The sequence below is a fragment of the Ailuropoda melanoleuca genome, chromosome 8 (genome assembly GCF_002007445.2).
Source record: "Ailuropoda melanoleuca isolate Jingjing chromosome 8, ASM200744v2, whole genome shotgun sequence".
NCBI lineage: Eukaryota > Metazoa > Chordata > Mammalia > Carnivora > Ursidae > Ailuropoda > Ailuropoda melanoleuca.
In genome coordinates this window covers 123,874,490-123,884,233 of record NC_048225.1, presented here as the reverse complement: position 1 = coordinate 123,884,233, position 9,744 = coordinate 123,874,490, and the positions used below count along the sequence as shown (strand labels likewise).

Sequence of the window (9,744 nt, the reverse complement as noted above, 5' to 3'; positions counted from 1 at the left end):
CACCCTCCACCTCCCCCCACCCCCCCTTGAGCACTAAGCTTGTCACCCCAGCTTGACTCAGCCAAAGCTCAGCCCTTTCTGCCTGGGGGGTGGTCCCCGTCCCCGCACTACTGAAATAAACTTATTACTTTGCCACCCTGAAACATCTCAAGAATTCTTTCTTGACCTTCATGCTTGATGATCTCGCAACAGAATGAGAACAGCATTGGTACGTTTTAGAAACGAGAAAAGGGAAGCGCAGGAAGGTGAAACTGTCCGCAGCAGCACAGCTGGGAAGTTGCGGAACCAGCTGTCACCGTCCCAAACCGGCCCATTCCTGAAGGTCCAGACTCTGAAATCGAAAGTCTCCAGCCCTACTTTAAAGTGATCGGGTTAATGACGTGAAACAGGCTTGTTTCCTGCGGGAATTGTCAGATGTTTAACTTCCTCCTGTTCGTGGAGACTCCAAGAGCTGGAGGGGGGAGATGATAAGCAGCGTCTCTTCCATTCATTTCGCCCCCGGACTTATTTTTCACGAAGCATCTCAAGGAACTTTCTCAGCTGAAATGTTGCAAAACTTTGCATGTAATATGCAATGTTGCTTTTGTCTTTTTCAACTACTTTAAAACAGTATATAAATTATTTTCTCTCATTTAGAAATATTTAAAAATTGAGATAGTGAGAAACTTAGTAATTTGTCCAAGGCCATAACCAGTGAATTTTGGAGCTGAAATTAGAATCTAGGTCCTCTGGCCATAATTTCAGGGGTCTTTTTTCTTTTAATTGCAGAGGGAATATGTTCTCACTCTAGCAAATCAGACAGAGATGTACAAAGAAAGTCACATGCAGAGTGCGGGGNGGGGGGGGGGGGGGGGGGGGGGGCGGTGCTAAGTCAGTTGAGCCTCTGGCTCTTGATTTCAGCTCAGGTCATGATCTCAGGGTCCTGAGATCAAGCCCTGTGTTAGGCTCCAAGCTGAGCGTGCAGCCTGCTTAAGATTCTCTCTTTCCCTTTCCCTCTGCTCCTCCCCATCCCCCACTTGTGCTCTCTTTCTCTCTAAAAAATAATAATAGTAATAATAATACCTTTTTAAAAAGAAGAAGAAGAAAAAAGAAGGCCATACCCAGCACTTCAATCTCATCTTCCTCGGGTAAAAAAAACTGGTCTAGTTAGAGTAGATTTGGCTGCAAGTGACAACAAACCCAAAATAAGAGTGGCTTAAAATATATAGAAATCTACTTGCCCCTGTGTAAAAACCCAGAGATATGCCGGCCAGGGTTCAGGATCTTAGGCTCCTTCCAGCTCACTCTCATCCATCCCAAGGGCGGGACCCTGATCTTCAAGTCCTCGATAGCCGTAGTACCAAACGGCGCATAGCAGCTCTCTTTGAAGGAATGATCCCTAAAACTGTCGCAAAGAGATATTTCCACTTACATCTCATTGCGTGAACTTAGTCACATGGCCATGCATAGCTGCAAATATAAACAGGCCAGGAAATATATTTTTATTCTGAGAGGCTACATGCCCAACTAAAAATTACATTAATGCAGAAGTGGCAAGGGGGTGGATTATGTCAGGGAATTGTTCCTGGCGCCAAATAATCTCTTTTTTCTTTAAGTGGGCATGTAACATTACGTTAGTGTCAGGTGGACAACATCATGATTCAGTTTTCGTATATTGTGAAACAATCACTAGGATCCTAGTTAACATCCATCCCCATACACTGTTACAGAAAAATTGTTTTCTTACAAGGAGTTTCAAGGTCTCTCTCAGGAACTTTCAAATATACGATATGGTAGTATTAACTCTAGTCACCATGCTGTACTCCACATCCCTAGGACTTATTTATTTTATAACGGCAAGTTAATGCTCTTTGACCTCCTTCACCCTTTTTGCCCCCTCCCCCCCAACTTCGACCTCTGGCAACCCCCAGTCTGTTCTCTGGATCTATGAGCTTGGATTTTTGCTACATATAAGTGACATCCATGTTGTCACAAATGGCAAGATTTAATTCTTTTCTATGGCAAAGTAATATTCCATTGCGCGCGCGCACACACACACACACACACACACACACACACCCCACATCTTCTTTATCCATTCATCCATCAATGGGGATTTGGGTTGTTTTCACATCTTGGCTGTTGGGATTAATACCGCCATGAACGTGAAAGTGCATACATCTTTTCGAGTTAAGTGTTTTTGTTTTCTTTGGATAAATACCCAGAATAAATTGTTAGATGACATTGTAGTTCTATTTTTTTATGTGTTTATTTATCTATTTGAGGGAGAGAGTGAGCATGAGTAGGGGGAGCGGCAGGCAGAGGGAGAAGCAGACTCCAGCTGAGCAGGGATCTGGACGCAGGGCTCAGTCCCACGACCCTGGGATCATGACCTGAGCTGAAGTCAGATGCTTCACCAAGTGAGCCACCCGGGCGCCCCTGTAGTTCTATTTTTAATTTTTTGAGGAACCTCTATATTGTTTTCCACGGTGGCTGCACCAGTATGCATTCCCATGAGCAGTGCAAGGGCACAAAGGTTCCCTTTTCTCCACATGCTCACCAGCATGGTTTTCTCTTGTCTTCTTGGTGGTGGTCATTCTACCAGGTGCGAAGTGAGATCTCATTGTGGTTTTGATCTGCATTTCCCTGATGATGAGTGATGCTGAGCATCTTTTCATGTCCCTGATGGCCATCTGTACGTCTTTGGAAAAATGTCTAGTCTCAGATCCTCTGCCCATTCTTTAATTAAATGTTTGGATTTTTTGCTGTTGAGTTGTAGGAGTTCTTTATATATTTTGAATATTAACCATTGTCAGATATATGATTTGCAAATATTTTCTCCCATTTGCTTGGTTGCCTTTTCATTTTGTTGATGATTTCCTTTGTCGTGCAGAAGCTTTAGTCTGCTGTACTCCCACTTGTTTATTTTTGCTTTTCTTGCCTTTGCTTTTGGAATCAGATCCAAAAAGTTCTCACCAAGATTGATGTTAAGGAGTTTTCCATTTATGTTTTCTTCTGGGAATTTTACAGTTTTACTAAATAACTGTCAATCCTTGTTGTATTCTTCCAAATTGTTATGTCTTCTTGCACTCTGCACATTATTGTACAACGTGCCTTTTTCATTTAACGTATCTATGAGATATCAGAGTCCTTAGTTGAAAGAAACACACTAACTCTGGCCAATTCAACAGAAAAGTAGCTTATTAAAGGACATTGTGTAGCTCATACACTTTCTGGGAAAGTTGGAGAATTAGACTTGAAGTTACTAGATTTTAAGTTATTTCTGATCATCCTGCAAAATTGGTCCCCGGAACTGCCGCTGTCACTGGGCATAATCCCCGCGGGTTGCCTGACTCACTGGTGCGCTCCTCGCTGGCCCCATGCACACAGCGGCTATGAGTTGCCCATGGCCTTGCACTTGGAAAGACCGTGCTCTTGGCTTCATACTCTGCTGTTTCCATCTTGAAGTTCCCAATACTTTTTGAACAAGGGGCCCTGCATTTTCATTTTGCACTGGGCCCTACAAGTCAGGCGGTCAGTCCTGGGTGCTGGACATTGGCTGCCGCTGTTACAGCCACCGTCACTCTAACTCTAGAGACCAGATGAAGTTGTCCCTGTTGCCATTGACTCTAACCAAGAGTCATTCACCGTCCTCCCTGCTGCTCTCCCTCACCTGTTCCCAGTTCCAGATGTGGGACCGCAGCATCTAGACTGCAGATTTTCCAGCTGCAGTAGGAGCTAGAAAAATGAGTATCTGATATTTTACAGTGGGAGGAAACTGTATGTCCTGAGGCGGAAGTAGGGGGTAGTCCCCCAGACATAGGAAGTAGGTTCAATAGCTCAATGGCCAAATGCAATCACAGATGCTCAGTAGGATAGAACCGCGAGTATGTATAGATTTGTCTCGTTCTTTGACATGACGGTCTAATATCCTATCGTGGAGACATTGTGACTGAGTCATTGCCCTGTTGGGGGGCATTCACGATAGTTCCCCTTTTTTGCTGCTACAGTGTTGTCACAGACATCTTTATACATTTGGCCTTCTGTACTTATGGCTTTATTTCAGGAAGCTAGATTCTTAAGAGTGGACAAATGTATGTCTATGTTTAGTATTTACTGCCAGATTACTTTCTTAAAAATATGGTAACTTATAGTCCCACCAGCAACTTACAAAAGTGCCTTTTTCTCCTATCCTTTCAGTTTCTGAAAATTATCACTCTTTGTATCAGTCTGATGAGTGAAAATGGTATCTCAGTATTCTTTTCTTTTCTGGTCTTTGACTACTAGCACCCTTTCATGTGTTTATTAGCTACGTGGAATTCCTTTCTTATAGATTACCGAGTCATATCCTTTCCTTATTTTTCTTTTGTTTTCTTCCTTTTTCTTATTAATTTGTAGGTATTTTTTGTGTATCAGAGATATTCTTTATCAGTCATACGTGTTGGATTATTTCTCAGGGCATGTTTCTTTTTTTTTTTTCTCTCTGTGGTATGCTATCTTTTGTCTTAATTTTTGTAAAGGTAGTTAAATATGTCTTTTCCTTTATGACTTCTCTTTTTGTTTTGTTATTTTTGCTTAAGAAAATTTCATCATACATTTCTGTGTTGATTGTTAAAATAAGCACATATTTCTTTGTAAAAAAAAAACCTTTTTTTAAAAAAAGGAAAAAAAAATTTAAAGACCACGAAAGAGTATGTTGAAGACCTGTATTCTTAGGTCCAAATCTATTACCAACTAGTTATAGCCTCGGACAAGTCACCAAGCTTCTGAGTATCTCCTTGTCTTAGTTTTACAAATAGAGGATAATAGCACCCTCCCTGCTGACTTCAGAGACTCCCTTTAAAGATAAAATCAGATTTTAAAGAAGGAAAGGTTTGAAAAGTATAAATATGGGTTATGAAAATATAAGGTATTGGGGTGCCTAGCTGGTTCAGTCGGTTGAGCATGCAACTCTTGATCTCAGGGTCATGAGTTTGAGCCCCATGTGGGGTGCAGAGATTCCTTAAATAAATAAAACCTAAAAAAATATATAAGGTGTTATTATTATCATGCATTTTCCCTCTTTACTTGAAAGAAAATGTGATAAGTAAAAAGATCACTAGATCAGGAAGTCATGTTCCATCTTATGCCAATTACTAAGCGGTGTGCTTCTGAGCAGCTCAGATAGCTTCTGCGACATTCACTTTCCTCATCCTTAAAATGAAAGAGTTGGTCTCCAAGTTTCCTTCCAGCTTTAAGCATCTGAAAATATTACAGGGAAATCCCTAACAAGAAAGTTACGTGGGGGCGCCTGGGTGGCACAGCGGTTAAGCGTCTGCCTTCGGCTCAGGGCGTGATCCCGGCGTTATGGGATCGAGCCCCCACATCAGGCTCCTCCGCTATGAGCCTGCTTCTTCCTCTCCCACTCCCCCTGCTTGNTTTTGTTCCCCCTCCCACTGGCTGTCTCTATCTCTGTCGAAAATAAATAAAATCTTAAAAAAAAAAAAAAGTTCTAAAAAAAAAAAAGTTATGTGAATTTTTTTTTTTTGTATTAAAGGTATATCCTTAGGATTAAGGGTTTAATGATGTATCATAAAGACACGTAAATGGCGAATGGGTTGGCAGAGGACGGCCGTGCATGCACGGATACTCATTAGGATTCGTCTGCAGTAGCTCGGTGAGGGATGGTGATGGACTGAACCAGAGATGAGAGCAAAGGAAACAAACAAGTGAATTATCAGGGTTTAAAAGTCTCACCGGATCATTTGGTCCACCTTGAGGTGTTTAAGTTCTAGCAAGCACTGATATGATGGATAAATACAGGTACAAATCTATAGTAGCAAAACCAGAATTAATCTATTTCCCATCCTGATTCAAATTTGTTGTCCAATTTTATTTCTGAATACCAAGGCTCTTTCTAGTGCAGACTAGTGTTTTGACATATGTAATGGCTCACGATTTATTCTTTATACTCAAATATGCAGGAGGCGGAAGGTAGCATATTTAATAACTGATCTAACTTTGTTCCTAAGCCTCTGTCCCACAAGATGGGGAGAAGTAGGGGGAAATTTAACTGCCTAATTTAAGATTCTCCATTTCTTCTTGTTTCGCATAGGTGTGGTGATTGTGTCTCCAAAGAGATCACATCAGGATCTCCCATCCCATAAGCTCTTTGGCAGTGTGACCCGGGCATTTACCCTGTAAGAAATGGAGTCTGTTTCCTCTCCCTGTGAATTGGGGTTGGCCCGTGACCTGTTTCGACCTAAGACTGGGATGGAAGCACTAATATGTAGCTTCTGGGGTACAAGCCCTAACAGATCTGTGGCTTCGATCTGCCTTGGTTGGAACGTTTCTTTTTGGAAGTCAGTTGCCTGCAAGTCCAGTCACCTTGCCAAAGACAGAGGCCATTGTGGAGAGAGGCCTAAAACTATCTTGAATGTTCCAGCTCAAGCCACACTCCCATCAGAACAGCCCAGCTCAGCCCCAGCCAATAAAAAGAACTATGAGAAATAGTAAATTATTTTAAGCCACTGAACTTTGAAGTGGTTATATAGAAATATCACCAAATAGAAATATAACCAAACATAGTGTTTTGGGGTTAACTCAGTCCCTCTTGGTAAATGTTTGGGCTCTCGTCATTCCTCCTAATTCTTCATGAAGGTTGTAGTCAGGGATTAGGCGCAATTTGGACGGCCCCAGGAGTAGGAAGGCGAAATCACCGTGTGACAAATTAGTTTTGGGGAAATGAGCGTTAACGTGTCCCTATTTATTCATTTGAGGGAGAGAGAGAGCATGAGCTGAGGGGGGCACACAGAGAGGGAAAAGCAACTCCCTGCTGAGCAGGGAGCCCAATGTGGAGGTCAATCCCAGGACCCTAGGGTCACAACCTGAGCCACCCAGGCGCCCCGCCACATGCTCTTCTTAAATGTGTTGTTCACACTCCTCCCATTGAGGGGTGGAGTCTATATCCTCTCCTCTCGAATTTGGGTGGGCCTCTGACTAAGGTAAATGTGGTACAAAGTTTAAAAAAATAAAAAGATGCTTTCCTCTGCTTGATGCTATTGCAATGCTCTCTCTTGGAATCCAGCCACCCCGATGTGAGGAAGCGGACCTTATGGAGAGGCCACGTGTAAGTGTTCCTACTGAAATGCCAGCCAACAGCAAGCACAACCTCCAGGCATGTGAGTGGGTGACTCCAGGTAATGCCAGCACCAGCCTGTTAAGTCACCTCTAGGCTCTGTTCTAGCTGAAGTCCCAGAGATTTTGGAACAGAAACTGTCCCCCTGCTACTCTTTACCAATTCTTGACCCTGGAGTGGTTTGTTACACAGCAGTAATCAGAACACACCCTCAAGGTGGCATCTAGGTTCACGTGGAACTATCATGGTAGCAGAGAGGGGAGGCAACGTCAGGTCCCTGTGGCTGGCCTCTGGGACGCTACTGCTCTCAGCCATGTTGGCCTTGTCCCTGCGGGCCTCCTGCTGACTTGCAGCTGTTTCTGCTGGGCCTTTTGGGGTCTTATCCTGACATTAACTAGTTCACTCATTTTCCTGTAGTTGCAAAGTCTCTGCCCAACGGGCTGATCTGTCTCGTTCCCTTGTTTACAAAAGACATTTGTTCTTGTCTAGGTGTCTTCCCTTGGAAGGAGATAGGAGTTCAGTCTCTTCAGACTCCATTCTTCTCTTCATTCCCCCAAAACTCCCACTGTGGCTGGATTAGCAGGATAGCCGGGTGTGCTCACTTCCTACTCCTGGGTTTTTAATGCATTTCCTCAGAAGCGGGAGGATCTGATTCCTTCCAGCACTGGCCCCACTGCAGGCTGTCATGGGAATATTTGGGCATGTCCCACGAGGGGTGTGGGAAGGGGCAGCAGCAAGCACCGGTGGCACCTCGACCTGTGTCCTGCAGTTTCCCCACTGCCTCACCTTGTGGTCAAAAGGGGCAATCCGCCTCTTCCACGGCAGGGTAGGGGCTCACATTCATTCCCTTGTCTGGCTTGGACCTCACAGCTCCCCTCTCCAGGCACTCCAAGACAAACTGCAGTATCTGTAGGGCTGATACCTAGTGATGCTCCAATTTAAAAAGGGATTTGTGGGGGCCCCTGAGTGGCTCAGTCGGTTAAGCATCTGCCTTTGGCTTGGGTCATGATCTCAGGGTCCTGGGATCAAGTCCCACCATCGGCTCTGGGTTCAGCGGGGAGTCTGCTTCTCCCTCTCCCTCTGCCTGCCACTCCACCTACTTGTGCGCACTCTATCAAATAAATAAATAAAATCTTAAAGAAAAAGAAAATATAAAAAGGGATTTGTGGACAATCAGTATGAATGACCTAGGTTTGGATCTGGCCCCATCACTAGAATGGGACCTCGGGCATGTCCCTTAACAACTTTATTTCTTCATCTGTTGCATTTTGGTGGTGACTGTCTCCTAAGATTGTTAAAATGATTCAGTGACATTGTAAACCACTTGCATTTACAAGGTAAATGTAAAACAAAAATGAGTCATGATTTTTAAATGTGCATTAACAAATTCAAGACTCTGCAAGGTATGTAGAGAACTGCTGCACTCTCCTACACCAGACTTTCCCCGTTGTTACGTCCGTAGAATCCTTTTAAATAGCACACCTGTAATTGGGATCAGAGCGGTTTAGGGTCAGAGACGCAGGAGCCGAGTGAACAGGATCGGACGGAACACCGCCATGCATGAGTGCGGGTGTGGACGCCACTCCCCTGGGGACGAACCCGGTCTTTCCCAGCGCCTGGGCCCGAGCCACAGACGCCTGGGAGAGGCAGTGGGGCGGCGGAATGGGATCGGCCCCTTCTCGCCATCCCATCCGCGACACCCGGCTCCGCTCTGCTTCCCTTCCGCGGCGTGTTGCCCGTTCCGCGTCATCCTGCCCTCACTGCCGGGAACCGACACCAGCCCCTCTCCACCTTCCGGTCTTGACTCAACCTCACTGACGGGAAGGCTACCGACCGCTAGGGCGGGCACCCGAGCGGGGGCGGGGGCGGGGGCGTCCGCGGGCAACAGGCGGGCGGAAGAGTGGGGGCCTCCGCGGGCGGGAGGCGGGGCCGGATGTGACCGGGGGTGGAGGTGGGGGAGAGGGGACTTCCGCCGACGGGAGGCGGGGCCGGACGTGACGGAGGGGAGCGGGGACGTCCGCCGGCGGGAGGCGGGAGGCGGGGCCGGCCGAAACAGGAGGCGAGGGAGGCGGGACATCCGCGGGTGGGAGGCGGGGCCGGACGTGACTGCGGGCGAGGGAAAGGCGACGTCCGGGGGCGGGGGTGTCCCGGGGCTCCAGTCGTTGGGCCTTCTCGGACTTCCGGGGAACCCTGGCTCGCCTTTTCTCGGGGCGTCGCTGCTCGGATGTGGATTTTCCGGGATGTTTGGTTAGGGTAGCGAGGTTGGCTGATGTGCAGGGTCGATGTCGCAGGGAGTGACTCGCGCGCGAAAGGCGTCAGGGGTTAGGCGCAACTTGGACGGCCCCAGGAGTAGGAAGGCGAAATCACCGTGTGACGAATTAATTTTGGGGAAATGAGCGTTAACGTGTCCCTGTTTATCTTCGTAATGAAAATTTACTCATAATCTCGCCTTTACCTGACTAAGCTGCTCATTTTTCATGATGCCTCATTTTTTTATCATACTTGAAGTTTGTGTTGCACCGACATTTTATCTCTTTATTTTAAAAACATTTGACATTTTTTGTTAGATAATATGTGAACGTAATAAAAACAATTCAACCACTGGGGCACCTGGGTGTCTCAGTCGGTGAAGCGTTTGCCTTCGGCTG

The 9,744-nt window shown here is 45.8% G+C and overlaps 1 long non-coding RNA gene across 2 annotated transcripts in view; it reads left to right on the top strand.

Annotated features, from left to right (window-relative positions):
- The window catches only part of LOC117803476, an 18,583-nt gene extending 9,960 nt beyond the window's left edge, over positions 1–8,623 (top strand). Inside the window, exons 2-4 of one of the 2 annotated variants that reach the window (XR_004627407.1) lie at positions 6,074–6,158; positions 7,046–7,157; positions 7,586–8,623. This is a non-coding gene — a long non-coding RNA (uncharacterized LOC117803476). Of the gene's footprint in view, positions 1–6,073; positions 6,159–7,045 lie in introns of both variants that reach the window. The other variant, XR_004627406.1, reaches the window with a different exon arrangement.
- The last annotated feature ends 1,121 nt before the right edge of the window (positions 8,624–9,744 follow it).